The sequence below is a fragment of the Micromesistius poutassou genome (genome assembly GCF_964030765.1).
Source record: "Micromesistius poutassou genome assembly, chromosome: 24".
NCBI classification, from domain to species: Eukaryota; Metazoa; Chordata; class Actinopteri; order Gadiformes; family Gadidae; genus Micromesistius; species Micromesistius poutassou.
In genome coordinates this window covers 5,427,443-5,444,953 of record NC_140294.1, presented here as the reverse complement: position 1 = coordinate 5,444,953, position 17,511 = coordinate 5,427,443, and the positions used below count along the sequence as shown (strand labels likewise).

Sequence of the window (17,511 nt, the reverse complement as noted above, 5' to 3'; positions counted from 1 at the left end):
AAACAGTTGGCGGTAAAGATCCGGCCACGGTAAACAATTGCAGGCAAAAAGCTCGAGATGAAAAGAAAATGCTTACAGCACCTGGTATTCCCAGGCGGTCTCCCATCCAAGTACTAACCAGGCCCGACCCTGCTTAGCTTCCGAGATCAGACGAGATCGGGCGTGTTCAGGGTGGTATGGCCGTAAGCAATTCTACCCGTCGCCAAACACGCTTTTATGCGCAGGAGCACATTAGGAGTGGGCCAGGGGTCGCACTTGTACAGAAACAATGATTAGTTATACCACAATGAATAGATGTATGAAGGAATACGTTATTCCAGACTCAAAGCTCCGTATAAAAACGCAAGGCAATGCACTGCGTATGCGTTTGTGTAAACGTTTGAAGAAACGTAGCGCTCCAACACCTGGGGTGCGATGCAGGCATTCGTAGCTGTTTTTTCTTTAGAACAACATAATCAGGGGAGAGCGCGAACGCAGTCCCCCACTACCAGAAATTATGCAATCAAGATTCCCACATTTGGGGAATTCGCACGGGTCAGCAACAGCCTCAGTGCAATGGCTGAGCCTCGCTATGGGTGAACCACCTTCTTGATCATGGTATCTCCCTTGCCAGGTAAGTATGAGTTGTGAGCGTTCAGGGTGGCTACACGTTGCCCACGCGTGCTCCCGTGGGGGACGGTTGCAAAGCATTCAGCAAAGGGACGAGATACACTGGAACACAAAGTGTTGGCAACATTCCTGCACGTCTAGACTGTATAGACGCTGTAGACCACCGATCACACGTTTTTAACTTGCATCTGAAATCAGCGTGGGTGGAAGCAAAACGACAGCAAACCTGGAGATCAGAGTTATTTGAACACTACAATGTATTATTGTTTATATAAATATATACATAGCCTATAACAGAATCCCGTTGGAATAAATGTTCATGGTGCGTTTTCATACGCACGTTTAAACTGTAAATGATCCATGTCACTTTGTTGTCTCAAACGCGGACGGGTGTAGCATCAGCAGGAGATGCCTTTTGATTTGAACAGTCATAGGAGGGTGCACCGGTCCTGGAGGTACTGCAATACCAGGTCGATGCGTGGAGTGGACGGAGCAAGCCCCTTTTCCATCTCCAAGTTCCAAAAATCAATTTAATATATGGTCCCCGGGTAGGGGACGTATCAGATATTAAACTGATAAGAACAGATACTACACTTGATCTTAGCCAAAAGGCCGAGAAGCGATACCCACACATGGTCAGGCCTAGAGGCCACCTTCCCAGACACGACGCTCTGCTTGGCGGTTTAACAGCGAGAACAGCCTCAGCCTATACAAATTCAAAAGGACCACTAGGCGTCCACCACACATAGCGTGTTGTCAAGACTATATTTATCCTGAAAAACGAGTTTATTTATCATTTGTGCTAACGCAGCTTCTCTTGGGATTATCTGGTTCATTCAGAAAAATACAGCATCGTTTTTATTTGCCATCAAAACGTATCCCATAATTCTGAGATACTTAACTCGTTGATTCAGAAAAGCATGCAGTGAATGCATTACGCTGCCCCAATAAACTCACACTGGCGCGTCTGAATAAACCGGTGACCAAGAACGCTCTCCTCATTATGCCGTCACAAACCCAGGCAGCCTTACCAACAGAACTCACAGGCAATATAAGCAGGACAGAGCCAGATTCTGCTCAGTTCTTCTCGGACCTCATGAGCGACAGGTAGGCAAATATCCTCAGATAGCGCAATTATTATCCGATTGAATAGTTTTTGATATTTCACTATCCTCTAAGTTATAATATCAGGTATCATGTTCTGTTGTGTGTGTGTGTGTGTGTGTGTGTGTGTGTGTGTGTGTGTGTGTGCGCGTGCGCGTGTGTGTGTGTGTGTGTGCGCGCCTGAAGGTTGTCGAAATGTAGAGCTCTCGTCGCAGCTCTCTGGTGCTCCCTGCTGGCAGTCTCACTATACTGTCCGCGTGTTTCACAAAAAGATTTTGGAGAGACGTTGTCAGTGTCTGTATGTTGCTTCAATTCTCCCAAACAGTTGGCGGTAAAGATCCGGCCACGGTAAACAATTGCAGGCAAAAAGCTCGAGATGAAAAGAAAAAGCTTACAGCACCTGGTATTCCCAGGCGGTCTCCCATCCAAGTACTAACCAGGCCCGACCCTGCTTAGCTTCCGAGATCAGACGAGATCGGGCGTGTTCAGGGTGGTATGGCCGTAAGCAATTCTACCCGTCGCCAAACACGCTTTTATACGCAGGAGCACATTAGGAGTGGGCCAGGGGTCGCACTTGTACAGAAACAATGATTAGTTATACCACAATGAATAGATGAATGAAGGAATACGTTATTCCAGACTCAAAGTCTCAGTAAAGTCTCACTATACTGTCCGCGTGTTTCACAAAAAGATTTTGGAGAGACGTTGTCAGTGTCTGTATGTTGCTTCAATTCTCCCAAACAGTTGGCGGTAAAGATCCGGCCACGGTAAACAATTGCAGGCAAAAAGCTCGAGATGAAAAGAAAATGCTTACAGCACCTGGTATTCCCAGGCGGTCTCCCATCCAAGTACTAACCAGGCCCGACCCTGCTTAGCTTCCGAGATCAGACGAGATCGGGCGTGTTCAGGGTGGTATGGCCGTAAGCAATTCTACCCGTCGCCAAACACGCTTTTATGCGCAGGAGCACATTAGGAGTGGGCCAGGGGTCGCACTTGTACAGAAACAATGATTAGTTATACCACAATGAATAGATGTATGAAGGAATACGTTATTCCAGACTCAAAGCTCCGTATAAAAACGCAAGGCAATGCACTGCGTATGCGTTTGTGTAAACGTTTGAAGAAACGTAGCGCTCCAACACCTGGGGTGCGATGCAGGCATTCGTAGCTGTTTTTTCTTTAGAACAACATAATCAGGGGAGAGCGCGAACGCAGTCCCCCACTACCAGAAATTATGCAATCAAGATTCCCACATTTGGGGAATTCGCACGGGTCAGCAACAGCCTCAGTGCAATGGCTGAGCCTCGCTATGGGTGAACCACCTTCTTGATCATGGTATCTCCCTTGCCAGGTAAGTATGAGTTGTGAGCGTTCAGGGTGGCTACACGTTGCCCACGCGTGCTCCCGTGGGGGACGGTTGCAAAGCATTCAGCAAAGGGACGAGATACACTGGAACACAAAGTGTTGGCAACATTCCTGCACGTCTAGACTGTATAGACGCTGTAGACCACCGATCACACGTTTTTAACTTGCATCTGAAATCAGCGTGGGTGGAAGCAAAACGACAGCAAACCTGGAGATCAGAGTTATTTGAACACTACAATGTATTATTGTTTATATAAATATATACATAGCCTATAACAGAATCCCGTTGGAATAAATGTTCATGGTGCGTTTTCATACGCACGTTTAAACTGTAAATGATCCATGTCACTTTGTTGTCTCAAACGCGGACGGGTGTAGCATCAGCAGGAGATGCCTTTTGATTTGAACAGTCATAGGAGGGTGCACCGGTCCTGGAGGTACTGCAATACCAGGTCGATGCGTGGAGTGGACGGAGCAAGCCCCTTTTCCATCTCCAAGTTCCAAAAATCAATTTAATATATGGTCCCCGGGTAGGGGACGTATCAGATATTAAACTGATAAGAACAGATACTACACTTGATCTTAGCCAAAAGGCCGAGAAGCGATACCCACACATGGTCAGGCCTAGAGGCCACCTTCCCAGACACGACGCTCTGCTTGGCGGTTTAACAGCGAGAACAGCCTCAGCCTATACAAATTCAAAAGGACCACTAGGCGTCCACCACACATAGCGTGTTGTCAAGACTATATTTATCCTGAAAAACGAGTTTATTTATCATTTGTGCTAACGCAGCTTCTCTTGGGATTATCTGGTTCATTCAGAAAAATACAGCATCGTTTTTATTTGCCATCAAAACGTATCCCATAATTCTGAGATACTTAACTCGTTGATTCAGAAAAGCATGCAGTGAATGCATTACGCTGCCCCAATAAACTCACACTGGCGCGTCTGAATAAACCGGTGACCAAGAACGCTCTCCTCATTATGCCGTCACAAACCCAGGCAGCCTTACCAACAGAACTCACAGGCAATATAAGCAGGACAGAGCCAGATTCTGCTCAGTTCTTCTCGGACCTCATGAGCGACAGGTAGGCAAATATCCTCAGATAGCGCAATTATTATCCGATTGAATAGTTTTTGATATTTCACTATCCTCTAAGTTATAATATCAGGTATCATGTTCTGTTGTGTGTGTGTGTGTGTGTGTGTGTGTGTGTGTGTGTGTGTGTGTGTGCGCGTGCGCGTGTGTGTGTGTGTGTGTGCGCGCCTGAAGGTTGTCGAAATGTAGAGCTCTCGTCGCAGCTCTCTGGTGCTCCCTGCTGGCAGTCTCACTATACTGTCCGCGTGTTTCACAAAAAGATTTTGGAGAGACGTTGTCAGTGTCTGTATGTTGCTTCAATTCTCCCAAACAGTTGGCGGTAAAGATCCGGCCACGGTAAACAATTGCAGGCAAAAAGCTCGAGATGAAAAGAAAAAGCTTACAGCACCTGGTATTCCCAGGCGGTCTCCCATCCAAGTACTAACCAGGCCCGACCCTGCTTAGCTTCCGAGATCAGACGAGATCGGGCGTGTTCAGGGTGGTATGGCCGTAAGCAATTCTACCCGTCGCCAAACACGCTTTTATACGCAGGAGCACATTAGGAGTGGGCCAGGGGTCGCACTTGTACAGAAACAATGATTAGTTATACCACAATGAATAGATGAATGAAGGAATACGTTATTCCAGACTCAAAGTCTCAGTAAAGTCTCACTATACTGTCCGCGTGTTTCACAAAAAGATTTTGGAGAGACGTTGTCAGTGTCTGTATGTTGCTTCAATTCTCCCAAACAGTTGGCGGTAAAGATCCGGCCACGGTAAACAATTGCAGGCAAAAAGCTCGAGATGAAAAGAAAATGCTTACAGCACCTGGTATTCCCAGGCGGTCTCCCATCCAAGTACTAACCAGGCCCGACCCTGCTTAGCTTCCGAGATCAGACGAGATCGGGCGTGTTCAGGGTGGTATGGCCGTAAGCAATTCTACCCGTCGCCAAACACGCTTTTATGCGCAGGAGCACATTAGGAGTGGGCCAGGGGTCGCACTTGTACAGAAACAATGATTAGTTATACCACAATGAATAGATGTATGAAGGAATACGTTATTCCAGACTCAAAGCTCCGTATAAAAACGCAAGGCAATGCACTGCGTATGCGTTTGTGTAAACGTTTGAAGAAACGTAGCGCTCCAACACCTGGGGTGCGATGCAGGCATTCGTAGCTGTTTTTTCTTTAGAACAACATAATCAGGGGAGAGCGCGAACGCAGTCCCCCACTACCAGAAATTATGCAATCAAGATTCCCACATTTGGGGAATTCGCACGGGTCAGCAACAGCCTCAGTGCAATGGCTGAGCCTCGCTATGGGTGAACCACCTTCTTGATCATGGTATCTCCCTTGCCAGGTAAGTATGAGTTGTGAGCGTTCAGGGTGGCTACACGTTGCCCACGCGTGCTCCCGTGGGGGACGGTTGCAAAGCATTCAGCAAAGGGACGAGATACACTGGAACACAAAGTGTTGGCAACATTCCTGCACGTCTAGACTGTATAGACGCTGTAGACCACCGATCACACGTTTTTAACTTGCATCTGAAATCAGCGTGGGTGGAAGCAAAACGACAGCAAACCTGGAGATCAGAGTTATTTGAACACTACAATGTATTATTGTTTATATAAATATATACATAGCCTATAACAGAATCCCGTTGGAATAAATGTTCATGGTGCGTTTTCATACGCACGTTTAAACTGTAAATGATCCATGTCACTTTGTTGTCTCAAACGCGGACGGGTGTAGCATCAGCAGGAGATGCCTTTTGATTTGAACAGTCATAGGTATGGCGAGTGAACAGTGCCAAACCTAAGGATAACCAGGAAGAGGCGAAGGAGCAGTCTAACCCTACGCCGCCGTCACAACGTGTGAAATTTTGTATGGGATTGATTGGGACTGCAGACGAGAGACCAGCAGCGACGCCACGGCGACTGCATGGAAGTTCCGTCCACCGGCGGCGGTGTCACGGCGACGTACATAAGGAAATTCAGACAAAATGTACGTCTACTCACGGACATCTGAAGAAGTTCGTCGCCACTAAGACGCCTGCTAACCTACGTCGCCGTGAGAACGCCTGAACTAAAACTTAAGAGTTTTGGTCTTTTTGACACACAAAAACTAACGGTTTTTATAAAATGTCATCAACTTATTCATCAACAAGTATTTGGACATATTAATACCAGAAAAAATAAATAATAATAAAAAAGAAAAAAATATATAGACTGGGAATCGAACCCCAGTCTCTCGCGTGACAGTCAATTACCTTAACCACAACATTGTCTGGACCATGACCAAAAATAAATAAGTAAATATATATATGTATATATATATTTAGTTATTTATTTATTTTTGGTCATGGTCCAGACAATGTTGTGGTTAAGGTAATAAATAAATATATATATATATATATATATATATATATATATATATATATATATATATATATATATATAATGGCGACGGCGTGCGTATCCTCTCCCCACGGCGGCGGCGTACGTATCTTCTCCACACGTGCATTTCACACGATGTTATCCTTCTCCTGGTAATCCTGGCACTGTTCACTCGCCATACATAGGAGGGTGCACCGGTCCTGGAGGTACTGCAATACCAGGTCGATGCGTGGAGTGGACGGAGCAAGCCCCTTTTCCATCTCCAAGTTCCAAAAATCAATTTAATATATGGTCCCCGGGTAGGGGACGTATCAGATATTAAACTGATAAGAACAGATACTACACTTGATCTTAGCCAAAAGGCCGAGAAGCGATACCCACACATGGTCAGGCCTAGAGGCCACCTTCCCAGACACGACGCTCTGCTTGGCGGTTTAACAGCGAGAACAGCCTCAGCCTATACAAATTCAAAAGGACCACTAGGCGTCCACCACACATAGCGTGTTGTCAAGACTATATTTATCCTGAAAAACGAGTTTATTTATCATTTGTGCTAACGCAGCTTCTCTTGGGATTATCTGGTTCATTCAGAAAAATACAGCATCGTTTTTATTTGCCATTAAAACGTATCCCATAATTCTGAGATACTTAACTCGTTGATTCAGAAAAGCATGCAGTGAATGCATTACGCTGCCCCAATAAACTCACACTGGCGCGTCTGAATAAACCGGTGACCAAGAACGCTCTCCTCATTATGCCGTCACAAACCCAGGCAGCCTTACCAACAGAACTCACAGGCAATATAAGCAGGACAGAGCCAGATTCTGCTCAGTTCTTCTCGGACCTCATGAGCGACAGGTAGGCAAATATCCTCAGATAGCGCAATTATTATCCGATTGAATAGTTTTTGATATTTCACTATCCTCTAAGTTATAATATCAGGTATCATGTTCTGTTGTGTGTGTGTGTGTGTGTGTGTGTGTGTGTGTGTGTGTGTGTGTGTGTGTGTGTGTGTGTGTGTGTGTGTGTGTGTGTGTGTGTGTGTGTGTGTGTGCGCGTGCGCGTGTGTGTGTGTGTGTGTGTGCGCGCCTGAAGGTTGTCGAAATGTAGAGCTCTCGTCGCAGCTCTCTGGTGCTCCCTGCTGGCAGTCTCACTATACTGTCCGCGTGTTTCACAAAAAGATTTTGGAGAGACGTTGTCAGTGTCTGTATGTTGCTTCAATTCTCCCAAACAGTTGGCGGTAAAGATCCGGCCACGGTAAACAATTGCAGGCAAAAAGCTCGAGATGAAAAGAAAAAGCTTACAGCACCTGGTATTCCCAGGCGGTCTCCCATCCAAGTACTAACCAGGCCCGACCCTGCTTAGCTTCCGAGATCAGACGAGATCGGGCGTGTTCAGGGTGGTATGGCCGTAAGCAATTCTACCCGTCGCCAAACACGCTTTTATACGCAGGAGCACATTAGGAGTGGGCCAGGGGTCGCACTTGTACAGAAACAATGATTAGTTATACCACAATGAATAGATGAATGAAGGAATACGTTATTCCAGACTCAAAGCTCCGTATAAAAACGCAATGCAATACACTGCGTATGCGTTTGTGTAAACGTTTGAAGAAACGTAGCGCTCCAACACCTGGGGTGCGATTGCAGGCATTCGTAGCTGTTTTTTCTTTAGAACAACATAATCAGGGGAGAGCGCGAACGCAGTCCCCCACTACCAGAAATTATGCAATCGAGATTCCCACATTTGGGGAATTCGCACGGGTCAGCAACAGCCTCAGTGCAATGGCTGAGCCTCGCTATGGGTGAACCACCTTCTTGATCATGGTATCTCCCTTGCCAGGTAAGTATGAGTTGTGAGCGTTCAGGGTGGCTACACGTTGCCCACGCGTGCTCCCGTGGGGGACGGTTGCAAAGCATTCTGCAAAGGGACGAGATACACTGGAACACAAAGTGTTGGCAACATTCCTGCACGTCTAGACTGTATAGACACTGTAGACCACCGATCACACGTTTTTAACTTGCATCTGAAATCAGCGTGGGTGGAAGCAAAACGACAGCAAACCTGGAGATCAGAGTTATTTGAACACTACAATGTATTATTGTTTATATAAATATATACATAGCCTATAACAGAATCCCGTTGGAATAAATGTTCATGGTGCGTTTTCATACGCACGTTTAAACTGTAAATGATCCATGTCACTTTGTTGTCTCAAACGCGGACGGGTGTAGCATCAGCAGGAGATGCCTTTTGATTTGAACAGTCATAGGAGGGTGCACCGGTCCTGGAGGTACTGCAATACCAGGTCGATGCGTGGAGTGGACGGAGCAAGCCCCTTTTCCATCTCCAAGTTCCAAAAATCAATTTAATATATGGTCCCCGGGTAGGGGACGTATCAGATATTAAACTGATAAGAACAGATACTACACTTGATCTTAGCCAAAAGGCCGAGAAGCGATACCCACACATGGTCAGGCCTAGAGGCCACCTTCCCAGACACGACGCTCTGCTTGGCGGTTTAACAGCGAGAACAGCCTCAGCCTATACAAATTCAAAAGGACCACTAGGCGTCCACCACACATAGCGTGTTGTCAAGACTATATTTATCCTGAAAAACGAGTTTATTTATCATTTGTGCTAACGCAGCTTCTCTTGGGATTATCTGGTTCATTCAGAAAAATACAGCATCGTTTTTATTTGCCATCAAAACGTATCCCATAATTCTGAGATACTTAACTCGTTGATTCAGAAAAGCATGCAGTGAATGCATTACGCTGCCCCAATAAACTCACACTGGCGCGTCTGAATAAACCGGTGACCAAGAACGCTCTCCTCATTATGCCGTCACAAACCCAGGCAGCCTTACCAACAGAACTCACAGGCAATATAAGCAGGACAGAGCCAGATTCTGCTCAGTTCTTCTCGGACCTCATGAGCGACAGGTAGGCAAATATCCTCAGATAGCGCAATTATTATCCGATTGAATAGTTTTTGATATTTCACTATCCTCTAAGTTATAATATCAGGTATCATGTTCTGTTGTGTGTGTGTGTGTGTGTGTGTGTGTGTGTGTGTGTGTGTGTGTGTGTGTGTGTGCGCGCGTGCGCGTGTGTGTGTGTGTGTGTGTGCGCGCCTGAAGGTTGTCGAAATGTAGAGCTCTCGTCGCAGCTCTCTGGTGCTCCCTGCTGGCAGTCTCACTATACTGTCCGCGTGTTTCACAAAAAGATTTTGGAGAGACGTTGTCAGTGTCTGTATGTTGCTTCAATTCTCCCAAACAGTTGGCGGTAAAGATCCGGCCACGGTAAACAATTGCAGGCAAAAAGCTCGAGATGAAAAGAAAAAGCTTACAGCACCTGGTATTCCCAGGCGGTCTCCCATCCAAGTACTAACCAGGCCCGACCCTGCTTAGCTTCCGAGATCAGACGAGATCGGGCGTGTTCAGGGTGGTATGGCCGTAAGCAATTCTACCCGTCGCCAAACACGCTTTTATACGCAGGAGCACATTAGGAGTGGGCCAGGGGTCGCACTTGTACAGAAACAATGATTAGTTATACCACAATGAATAGATGAATGAAGGAATACGTTATTCCAGACTCAAAGCTCCGTATAAAAACGCAATGCAATACACTGCGTATGCGTTTGTGTAAACGTTTGAAGAAACGTAGCGCTCCAACACCTGGGGTGCGATTGCAGGCATTCGTAGCTGTTTTTTCTTTAGAACAACATAATCAGGGGAGAGCGCGAACGCAGTCCCCCACTACCAGAAATTATGCAATCGAGATTCCCACATTTGGGGAATTCGCACGGGTCAGCAACAGCCTCAGTGCAATGGCTGAGCCTCGCTATGGGTGAACCACCTTCTTGATCATGGTATCTCCCTTGCCAGGTAAGTATGAGTTGTGAGCGTTCAGGGTGGCTACACGTTGCCCACGCGTGCTCCCGTGGGGGACGGTTGCAAAGCATTCTGCAAAGGGACGAGATACACTGGAACACAAAGTGTTGGCAACATTCCTGCACGTCTAGACTGTATAGACGCTGTAGACCACCGATCACACGTTTTTAACTTGCATCTGAAATCAGCGTGGGTGGAAGCAAAACGACAGCAAACCTGGAGATCAGAGTTATTTGAACACTACAATGTATTATTGTTTATATAAATATATACATAGCCTATAACAGAATCCCGTTGGAATAAATGTTCATGGTGCGTTTTCATACGCACGTTTAAACTGTAAATGATCCATGTCACTTTGTTGTCTCAAACGCGGACGGGTGTAGCATCAGCAGGAGATGCCTTTTGATTTGAACAGTCATAGGAGGGTGCACCGGTCCTGGAGGTACTGCAATACCAGGTCGATGCGTGGAGTGGACGGAGCAAGCCCCTTTTCCATCTCCAAGTTCCAAAAATCAATTTAATATATGGTCCCCGGGTAGGGGACGTATCAGATATTAAACTGATAAGAACAGATACTACACTTGATCTTAGCCAAAAGGCCGAGAAGCGATACCCACACATGGTCAGGCCTAGAGGCCACCTTCCCAGACACGACGCTCTGCTTGGCGGTTTAACAGCGAGAACAGCCTCAGCCTATACAAATTCAAAAGGACCACTAGGCGTCCACCACACATAGCGTGTTGTCAAGACTATATTTATCCTGAAAAACGAGTTTATTTATCATTTGTGCTAACGCAGCTTCTCTTGGGATTATCTGGTTCATTCAGAAAAATACAGCATCGTTTTTATTTGCCATTAAAACGTATCCCATAATTCTGAGATACTTAACTCGTTGATTCAGAAAAGCATGCAGTGAATGCATTACGCTGCCCCAATAAACTCACACTGGCGCGTCTGAATAAACCGGTGACCAAGAACGCTCTCCTCATTATGCCGTCACAAACCCAGGCAGCCTTACCAACAGAACTCACAGGCAATATAAGCAGGACAGAGCCAGATTCTGCTCAGTTCTTCTCGGACCTCATGAGCGACAGGTAGGCAAATATCCTCAGATAGCGCAATTATTATCCGATTGAATAGTTTTTGATATTTCACTATCCTCTAAGTTATAATATCAGGTATCATGTTCTGTTGTGTGTGTGTGTGTGTGTGTGTGTGTGTGTGTGTGTGTGTGTGTGTGTGTGTGTGTGTGTGTGTGTGTGTGTGTGTGTGTGTGTGTGTGTGTGCGCGTGCGCGTGTGTGTGTGTGTGTGTGTGCGCGCCTGAAGGTTGTCGAAATGTAGAGCTCTCGTCGCAGCTCTCTGGTGCTCCCTGCTGGCAGTCTCACTATACTGTCCGCGTGTTTCACAAAAAGATTTTGGAGAGACGTTGTCAGTGTCTGTATGTTGCTTCAATTCTCCCAAACAGTTGGCGGTAAAGATCCGGCCACGGTAAACAATTGCAGGCAAAAAGCTCGAGATGAAAAGAAAAAGCTTACAGCACCTGGTATTCCCAGGCGGTCTCCCATCCAAGTACTAACCAGGCCCGACCCTGCTTAGCTTCCGAGATCAGACGAGATCGGTCGTGTTCAGGGTGGTATGGCCGTAAGCAATTCTACCCGTCGCCAAACACGCTTTTATACGCAGGAGCACATTAGGAGTGGGCCAGGGGTCGCACTTGTACAGAAACAATGATTAGTTATACCACAATGAATAGATGAATGAAGGAATACGTTATTCCAGACTCAAAGCTCCGTATAAAAACGCAATGCAATACACTGCGTATGCGTTTGTGTAAACGTTTGAAGAAACGTAGCGCTCCAACACCTGGGGTGCGATTGCAGGCATTCGTAGCTGTTTTTTCTTTAGAACAACATAATCAGGGGAGAGCGCGAACGCAGTCCCCCACTACCAGAAATTATGCAATCGAGATTCCCACATTTGGGGAATTCGCACGGGTCAGCAACAGCCTCAGTGCAATGGCTGAGCCTCGCTATGGGTGAACCACCTTCTTGATCATGGTATCTCCCTTGCCAGGTAAGTATGAGTTGTGAGCGTTCAGGGTGGCTACACGTTGCCCACGCGTGCTCCCGTGGGGGACGGTTGCAAAGCATTCTGCAAAGGGACGAGATACACTGGAACACAAAGTGTTGGCAACATTCCTGCACGTCTAGACTGTATAGACACTGTAGACCACCGATCACACGTTTTTAACTTGCATCTGAAATCAGCGTGGGTGGAAGCAAAACGACAGCAAACCTGGAGATCAGAGTTATTTGAACACTACAATGTATTATTGTTTATATAAATATATACATAGCCTATAACAGAATCCCGTTGGAATAAATGTTCATGGTGCGTTTTCATACGCACGTTTAAACTGTAAATGATCCATGTCACTTTGTTGTCTCAAACGCGGACGGGTGTAGCATCAGCAGGAGATGCCTTTTGATTTGAACAGTCATAGGAGGGTGCACCGGTCCTGGAGGTACTGCAATACCAGGTCGATGCGTGGAGTGGACGGAGCAAGCCCCTTTTCCATCTCCAAGTTCCAAAAATCAATTTAATATATGGTCCCCGGGTAGGGGACGTATCAGATATTAAACTGATAAGAACAGATACTACACTTGATCTTAGCCAAAAGGCCGAGAAGCGATACCCACACATGGTCAGGCCTAGAGGCCACCTTCCCAGACACGACGCTCTGCTTGGCGGTTTAACAGCGAGAACAGCCTCAGCCTATACAAATTCAAAAGGACCACTAGGCGTCCACCACACATAGCGTGTTGTCAAGACTATATTTATCCTGAAAAACGAGTTTATTTATCATTTGTGCTAACGCAGCTTCTCTTGGGATTATCTGGTTCATTCAGAAAAATACAGCATCGTTTTTATTTGCCATCAAAACGTATCCCATAATTCTGAGATACTTAACTCGTTGATTCAGAAAAGCATGCAGTGAATGCATTACGCTGCCCCAATAAACTCACACTGGCGCGTCTGAATAAACCGGTGACCAAGAACGCTCAAGAACGCTCTCCTCATTATGCCGTCACAAACCCAGGCAGCCTTACCAACAGAACTCACAGGCAATATAAGCAGGACAGAGCCAGATTCTGCTCAGTTCTTCTCGGACCTCATGAGCGACAGGTAGGCAAATATCCTCAGATAGCGCAATTATTATCCGATTGAATAGTTTTTGATATTTCACTATCCTCTAAGTTATAATATCAGGTATCATGTTCTGTTGTGTGTGTGTGTGTGTGTGTGTGTGTGTGTGTGTGTGCGCGTGCGCGTGTGTGTGTGTGTGTGTGCGCGCCTGAAGGTTGTCGAAATGTAGAGCTCTCGTCGCAGCTCTCTGGTGCTCCCTGCTGGCAGTCTCACTATACTGTCCGCGTGTTTCACAAAAAGATTTTGGAGAGACGTTGTCAGTGTCTGTATGTTGCTTCAATTCTCCCAAACAGTTGGCGGTAAAGATCCGGCCACGGTAAACAATTGCAGGCAAAAAGCTCGAGATGAAAAGAAAAAGCTTACAGCACCTGGTATTCCCAGGCGGTCTCCCATCCAAGTACTAACCAGGCCCGACCCTGCTTAGCTTCCGAGATCAGACGAGATCGGGCGTGTTCAGGGTGGTATGGCCGTAAGCAATTCTACCCGTCGCCAAACACGCTTTTATACGCAGGAGCACATTAGGAGTGGGCCAGGGGTCGCACTTGTACAGAAACAATGATTAGTTATACCACAATGAATAGATGAATGAAGGAATACGTTATTCCAGACTCAAAGCTCCGTATAAAAACGCAATGCAATACACTGCGTATGCGTTTGTGTAAACGTTTGAAGAAACGTAGCGCTCCAACACCTGGGGTGCGATTGCAGGCATTCGTAGCTGTTTTTTCTTTAGAACAACATAATCAGGGGAGAGCGCGAACGCAGTCCCCCACTACCAGAAATTATGCAATCGAGATTCCCACATTTGGGGAATTCGCACGGGTCAGCAACAGCCTCAGTGCAATGGCTGAGCCTCGCTATGGGTGAACCACCTTCTTGATCATGGTATCTCCCTTGCCAGGTAAGTATGAGTTGTGAGCGTTCAGGGTGGCTACACGTTGCCCACGCGTGCTCCCGTGGGGGACGGTTGCAAAGCATTCTGCAAAGGGACGAGATACACTGGAACACAAAGTGTTGGCAACATTCCTGCACGTCTAGACTGTATAGACACTGTAGACCACCGATCACACGTTTTTAACTTGCATCTGAAATCAGCGTGGGTGGAAGCAAAACGACAGCAAACCTGGAGATCAGAGTTATTTGAACACTACAATGTATTATTGTTTATATAAATATATACATAGCCTATAACAGAATCCCGTTGGAATAAATGTTCATGGTGCGTTTTCATACGCACGTTTAAACTGTAAATGATCCATGTCACTTTGTTGTCTCAAACGCGGACGGGTGTAGCATCAGCAGGAGATGCCTTTTGATTTGAACAGTCATAGGAGGGTGCACCGGTCCTGGAGGTACTGCAATACCAGGTCGATGCGTGGAGTGGACGGAGCAAGCCCCTTTTCCATCTCCAAGTTCCAAAAATCAATTTAATATATGGTCCCCGGGTAGGGGACGTATCAGATATTAAACTGATAAGAACAGATACTACACTTGATCTTAGCCAAAAGGCCGAGAAGCGATACCCACACATGGTCAGGCCTAGAGGCCACCTTCCCAGACACGACGCTCTGCTTGGCGGTTTAACAGCGAGAACAGCCTCAGCCTATACAAATTCAAAAGGACCACTAGGCGTCCACCACACATAGCGTGTTGTCAAGACTATATTTATCCTGAAAAACGAGTTTATTTATCATTTGTGCTAACGCAGCTTCTCTTGGGATTATCTGGTTCATTCAGAAAAATACAGCATCGTTTTTATTTGCCATCAAAACGTATCCCATAATTCTGAGATACTTAACTCGTTGATTCAGAAAAGCATGCAGTGAATGCATTACGCTGCCCCAATAAACTCACACTGGCGCGTCTGAATAAACCGGTGACCAAGAACGCTCTCCTCATTATGCCGTCACAAACCCAGGCAGCCTTACCAACAGAACTCACAGGCAATATAAGCAGGACAGAGCCAGATTCTGCTCAGTTCTTCTCGGACCTCATGAGCGACAGGTAGGCAAATATCCTCAGATAGCGCAATTATTATCCGATTGAATAGTTTTTGATATTTCACTATCCTCTAAGTTATAATATCAGGTATCATGTTCTGTTGTGTGTGTGTGTGTGTGTGTGTGTGTGTGTGTGTGTGTGTGTGTGTGTGTGTGTGTGTGTGTGCGCGTGCGCGTGTGTGTGTGTGTGTGTGTGCGCGCCTGAAGGTTGTCGAAATGTAGAGCTCTCGTCGCAGCTCTCTGGTGCTCCCTGCTGGCAGTCTCACTATACTGTCCGCGTGTTTCACAAAAAGATTTTGGAGAGACGTTGTCAGTGTCTGTATGTTGCTTCAATTCTCCCAAACAGTTGGCGGTAAAGATCCGGCCACGGTAAACAATTGCAGGCAAAAAGCTCGAGATGAAAAGAAAAAGCTTACAGCACCTGGTATTCCCAGGCGGTCTCCCATCCAAGTACTAACCAGGCCCGACCCTGCTTAGCTTCCGAGATCAGACGAGATCGGGCGTGTTCAGGGTGGTATGGCCGTAAGCAATTCTACCCGTCGCCAAACACGCTTTTATGCGCAGGAGCACATTAGGAGTGGGCCAGGGGTCGCACTTGTACAGAAACAATGATTAGTTATACCACAATGAATAGATGTATGAAGGAATACGTTATTCCAGACTCAAAGCTCCGTATAAAAACGCAAGGCAATGCACTGCGTATGCGTTTGTGTAAACGTTTGAAGAAACGTAGCGCTCCAACACCTGGGGTGCGATGCAGGCATTCGTAGCTGTTTTTTCTTTAGAACAACATAATCAGGGGAGAGCGCGAACGCAGTCCCCCACTACCAGAAATTATGCAATCAAGATTCCCACATTTGGGGAATTCGCACGGGTCAGCAACAGCCTCAGTGCAATGGCTGAGCCTCGCTATGGGTGAACCACCTTCTTGATCATGGTATCTCCCTTGCCAGGTAAGTATGAGTTGTGAGCGTTCAGGGTGGCTACACGTTGCCCACGCGTGCTCCCGTGGGGGACGGTTGCAAAGCATTCAGCAAAGGGACGAGATACACTGGAACACAAAGTGTTGGCAACATTCCTGCACGTCTAGACTGTATAGACGCTGTAGACCACCGATCACACGTTTTTAACTTGCATCTGAAATCAGCGTGGGTGGAAGCAAAACGACAGCAAACCTGGAGATCAGAGTTATTTGAACACTACAATGTATTATTGTTTATATAAATATATACATAGCCTATAACAGAATCCCGTTGGAATAAATGTTCATGGTGCGTTTTCATACGCACGTTTAAACTGTAAATGATCCATGTCACTTTGTTGTCTCAAACGCGGACGGGTGTAGCATCAGCAGGAGATGCCTTTTGATTTGAACAGTCATAGGAGGGTGCACCGGTCCTGGAGGTACTGCAATACCAGGTCGATGCGTGGAGTGGACGGAGCAAGCCCCTTTTCCATCTCCAAGTTCCAAAAATCAATTTAATATATGGTCCCCGGGTAGGGGACGTATCAGATATTAAACTGATAAGAACAGATACTACACTTGATCTTAGCCAAAAGGCCGAGAAGCGATACCCACACATGGTCAGGCCTAGAGGCCACACCTTCCCAGACACGACGCTCTGCTTGGCGGTTTAACAGCGAGAACAGCCTCAGCCTATACAAATTCAAAAGGACCACTAGGCGTCCACCACACATAGCGTGTTGTCAAGACTATATTTATCCTGAAAAACGAGTTTATTTATCATTTGTGCTAACGCAGCTTCTCTTGGGATTATCTGGTTCATTCAGAAAAATACAGCATCGTTTTTATTTGCCATCAAAACGTATCCCATAATTCTGAGATACTTAA

General features: G+C 46.4%; 26 non-coding genes across 26 annotated transcripts; all 26 read right to left on the bottom strand.

Annotated features, from left to right (window-relative positions):
* Nucleotides 1–69: 69 nt before the first annotated feature.
* Nucleotides 70–188, bottom strand: LOC311370186 (5S ribosomal RNA). Its single transcript, XR_014640514.1, has one exon. It is a non-coding gene; the product is annotated as a 5S ribosomal RNA (ribosomal RNA).
* Nucleotides 189–456: 268 nt separating this feature from the next.
* Nucleotides 457–621, bottom strand: LOC311370397 (U1 spliceosomal RNA). Its single transcript, XR_014640721.1, has one exon. It is a non-coding gene; the product is annotated as a U1 spliceosomal RNA (small nuclear RNA).
* A 421-nt stretch (nt 622–1,042) lies between these two features.
* LOC311370505 (U2 spliceosomal RNA) lies at nt 1,043–1,233 on the bottom strand. The gene has a single exon (XR_014640828.1). It is a non-coding gene; the product is annotated as a U2 spliceosomal RNA (small nuclear RNA).
* Nucleotides 1,234–2,101: 868 nt separating this feature from the next.
* On the bottom strand, nt 2,102–2,220 carry LOC311370020 (5S ribosomal RNA). The gene has a single exon (XR_014640349.1). It is a non-coding gene; the product is annotated as a 5S ribosomal RNA (ribosomal RNA).
* Nucleotides 2,221–2,520: 300 nt separating this feature from the next.
* Nucleotides 2,521–2,639, bottom strand: LOC311370184 (5S ribosomal RNA). Its single transcript, XR_014640512.1, has one exon. It is a non-coding gene; the product is annotated as a 5S ribosomal RNA (ribosomal RNA).
* A 268-nt stretch (nt 2,640–2,907) lies between these two features.
* Nucleotides 2,908–3,072, bottom strand: LOC311370396 (U1 spliceosomal RNA). The gene has a single exon (XR_014640720.1). It is a non-coding gene; the product is annotated as a U1 spliceosomal RNA (small nuclear RNA).
* A 421-nt stretch (nt 3,073–3,493) lies between these two features.
* On the bottom strand, nt 3,494–3,684 carry LOC311370504 (U2 spliceosomal RNA). Its single transcript, XR_014640827.1, has one exon. It is a non-coding gene; the product is annotated as a U2 spliceosomal RNA (small nuclear RNA).
* Nucleotides 3,685–4,554: 870 nt separating this feature from the next.
* Nucleotides 4,555–4,673, bottom strand: LOC311370019 (5S ribosomal RNA). The gene has a single exon (XR_014640348.1). It is a non-coding gene; the product is annotated as a 5S ribosomal RNA (ribosomal RNA).
* Nucleotides 4,674–4,973: 300 nt separating this feature from the next.
* LOC311370183 (5S ribosomal RNA) lies at nt 4,974–5,092 on the bottom strand. The gene has a single exon (XR_014640511.1). It is a non-coding gene; the product is annotated as a 5S ribosomal RNA (ribosomal RNA).
* A 268-nt stretch (nt 5,093–5,360) lies between these two features.
* Nucleotides 5,361–5,525, bottom strand: LOC311370395 (U1 spliceosomal RNA). The gene has a single exon (XR_014640719.1). It is a non-coding gene; the product is annotated as a U1 spliceosomal RNA (small nuclear RNA).
* A 1,212-nt stretch (nt 5,526–6,737) lies between these two features.
* LOC311370503 (U2 spliceosomal RNA) lies at nt 6,738–6,928 on the bottom strand. Its single transcript, XR_014640826.1, has one exon. It is a non-coding gene; the product is annotated as a U2 spliceosomal RNA (small nuclear RNA).
* Nucleotides 6,929–7,850: 922 nt separating this feature from the next.
* On the bottom strand, nt 7,851–7,969 carry LOC311370018 (5S ribosomal RNA). The gene has a single exon (XR_014640347.1). It is a non-coding gene; the product is annotated as a 5S ribosomal RNA (ribosomal RNA).
* A 269-nt stretch (nt 7,970–8,238) lies between these two features.
* On the bottom strand, nt 8,239–8,403 carry LOC311370266 (U1 spliceosomal RNA). Its single transcript, XR_014640591.1, has one exon. It is a non-coding gene; the product is annotated as a U1 spliceosomal RNA (small nuclear RNA).
* Nucleotides 8,404–8,824: 421 nt separating this feature from the next.
* LOC311370502 (U2 spliceosomal RNA) lies at nt 8,825–9,015 on the bottom strand. Its single transcript, XR_014640825.1, has one exon. It is a non-coding gene; the product is annotated as a U2 spliceosomal RNA (small nuclear RNA).
* An 882-nt stretch (nt 9,016–9,897) lies between these two features.
* Nucleotides 9,898–10,016, bottom strand: LOC311370017 (5S ribosomal RNA). Its single transcript, XR_014640346.1, has one exon. It is a non-coding gene; the product is annotated as a 5S ribosomal RNA (ribosomal RNA).
* Nucleotides 10,017–10,285: 269 nt separating this feature from the next.
* On the bottom strand, nt 10,286–10,450 carry LOC311370265 (U1 spliceosomal RNA). Its single transcript, XR_014640590.1, has one exon. It is a non-coding gene; the product is annotated as a U1 spliceosomal RNA (small nuclear RNA).
* A 421-nt stretch (nt 10,451–10,871) lies between these two features.
* LOC311370501 (U2 spliceosomal RNA) lies at nt 10,872–11,062 on the bottom strand. Its single transcript, XR_014640824.1, has one exon. It is a non-coding gene; the product is annotated as a U2 spliceosomal RNA (small nuclear RNA).
* A 918-nt stretch (nt 11,063–11,980) lies between these two features.
* Nucleotides 11,981–12,099, bottom strand: LOC311370198 (5S ribosomal RNA). The gene has a single exon (XR_014640526.1). It is a non-coding gene; the product is annotated as a 5S ribosomal RNA (ribosomal RNA).
* Nucleotides 12,100–12,368: 269 nt separating this feature from the next.
* On the bottom strand, nt 12,369–12,533 carry LOC311370264 (U1 spliceosomal RNA). Its single transcript, XR_014640589.1, has one exon. It is a non-coding gene; the product is annotated as a U1 spliceosomal RNA (small nuclear RNA).
* A 421-nt stretch (nt 12,534–12,954) lies between these two features.
* On the bottom strand, nt 12,955–13,145 carry LOC311370499 (U2 spliceosomal RNA). The gene has a single exon (XR_014640822.1). It is a non-coding gene; the product is annotated as a U2 spliceosomal RNA (small nuclear RNA).
* An 870-nt stretch (nt 13,146–14,015) lies between these two features.
* Nucleotides 14,016–14,134, bottom strand: LOC311370016 (5S ribosomal RNA). The gene has a single exon (XR_014640345.1). It is a non-coding gene; the product is annotated as a 5S ribosomal RNA (ribosomal RNA).
* A 269-nt stretch (nt 14,135–14,403) lies between these two features.
* On the bottom strand, nt 14,404–14,568 carry LOC311370262 (U1 spliceosomal RNA). Its single transcript, XR_014640587.1, has one exon. It is a non-coding gene; the product is annotated as a U1 spliceosomal RNA (small nuclear RNA).
* Nucleotides 14,569–14,989: 421 nt separating this feature from the next.
* LOC311370498 (U2 spliceosomal RNA) lies at nt 14,990–15,180 on the bottom strand. Its single transcript, XR_014640821.1, has one exon. It is a non-coding gene; the product is annotated as a U2 spliceosomal RNA (small nuclear RNA).
* An 888-nt stretch (nt 15,181–16,068) lies between these two features.
* On the bottom strand, nt 16,069–16,187 carry LOC311370015 (5S ribosomal RNA). Its single transcript, XR_014640344.1, has one exon. It is a non-coding gene; the product is annotated as a 5S ribosomal RNA (ribosomal RNA).
* Nucleotides 16,188–16,455: 268 nt separating this feature from the next.
* LOC311370394 (U1 spliceosomal RNA) lies at nt 16,456–16,620 on the bottom strand. The gene has a single exon (XR_014640718.1). It is a non-coding gene; the product is annotated as a U1 spliceosomal RNA (small nuclear RNA).
* A 421-nt stretch (nt 16,621–17,041) lies between these two features.
* Nucleotides 17,042–17,232, bottom strand: LOC311370497 (U2 spliceosomal RNA). The gene has a single exon (XR_014640820.1). It is a non-coding gene; the product is annotated as a U2 spliceosomal RNA (small nuclear RNA).
* Nucleotides 17,233–17,511: the final 279 nt, after the last annotated feature.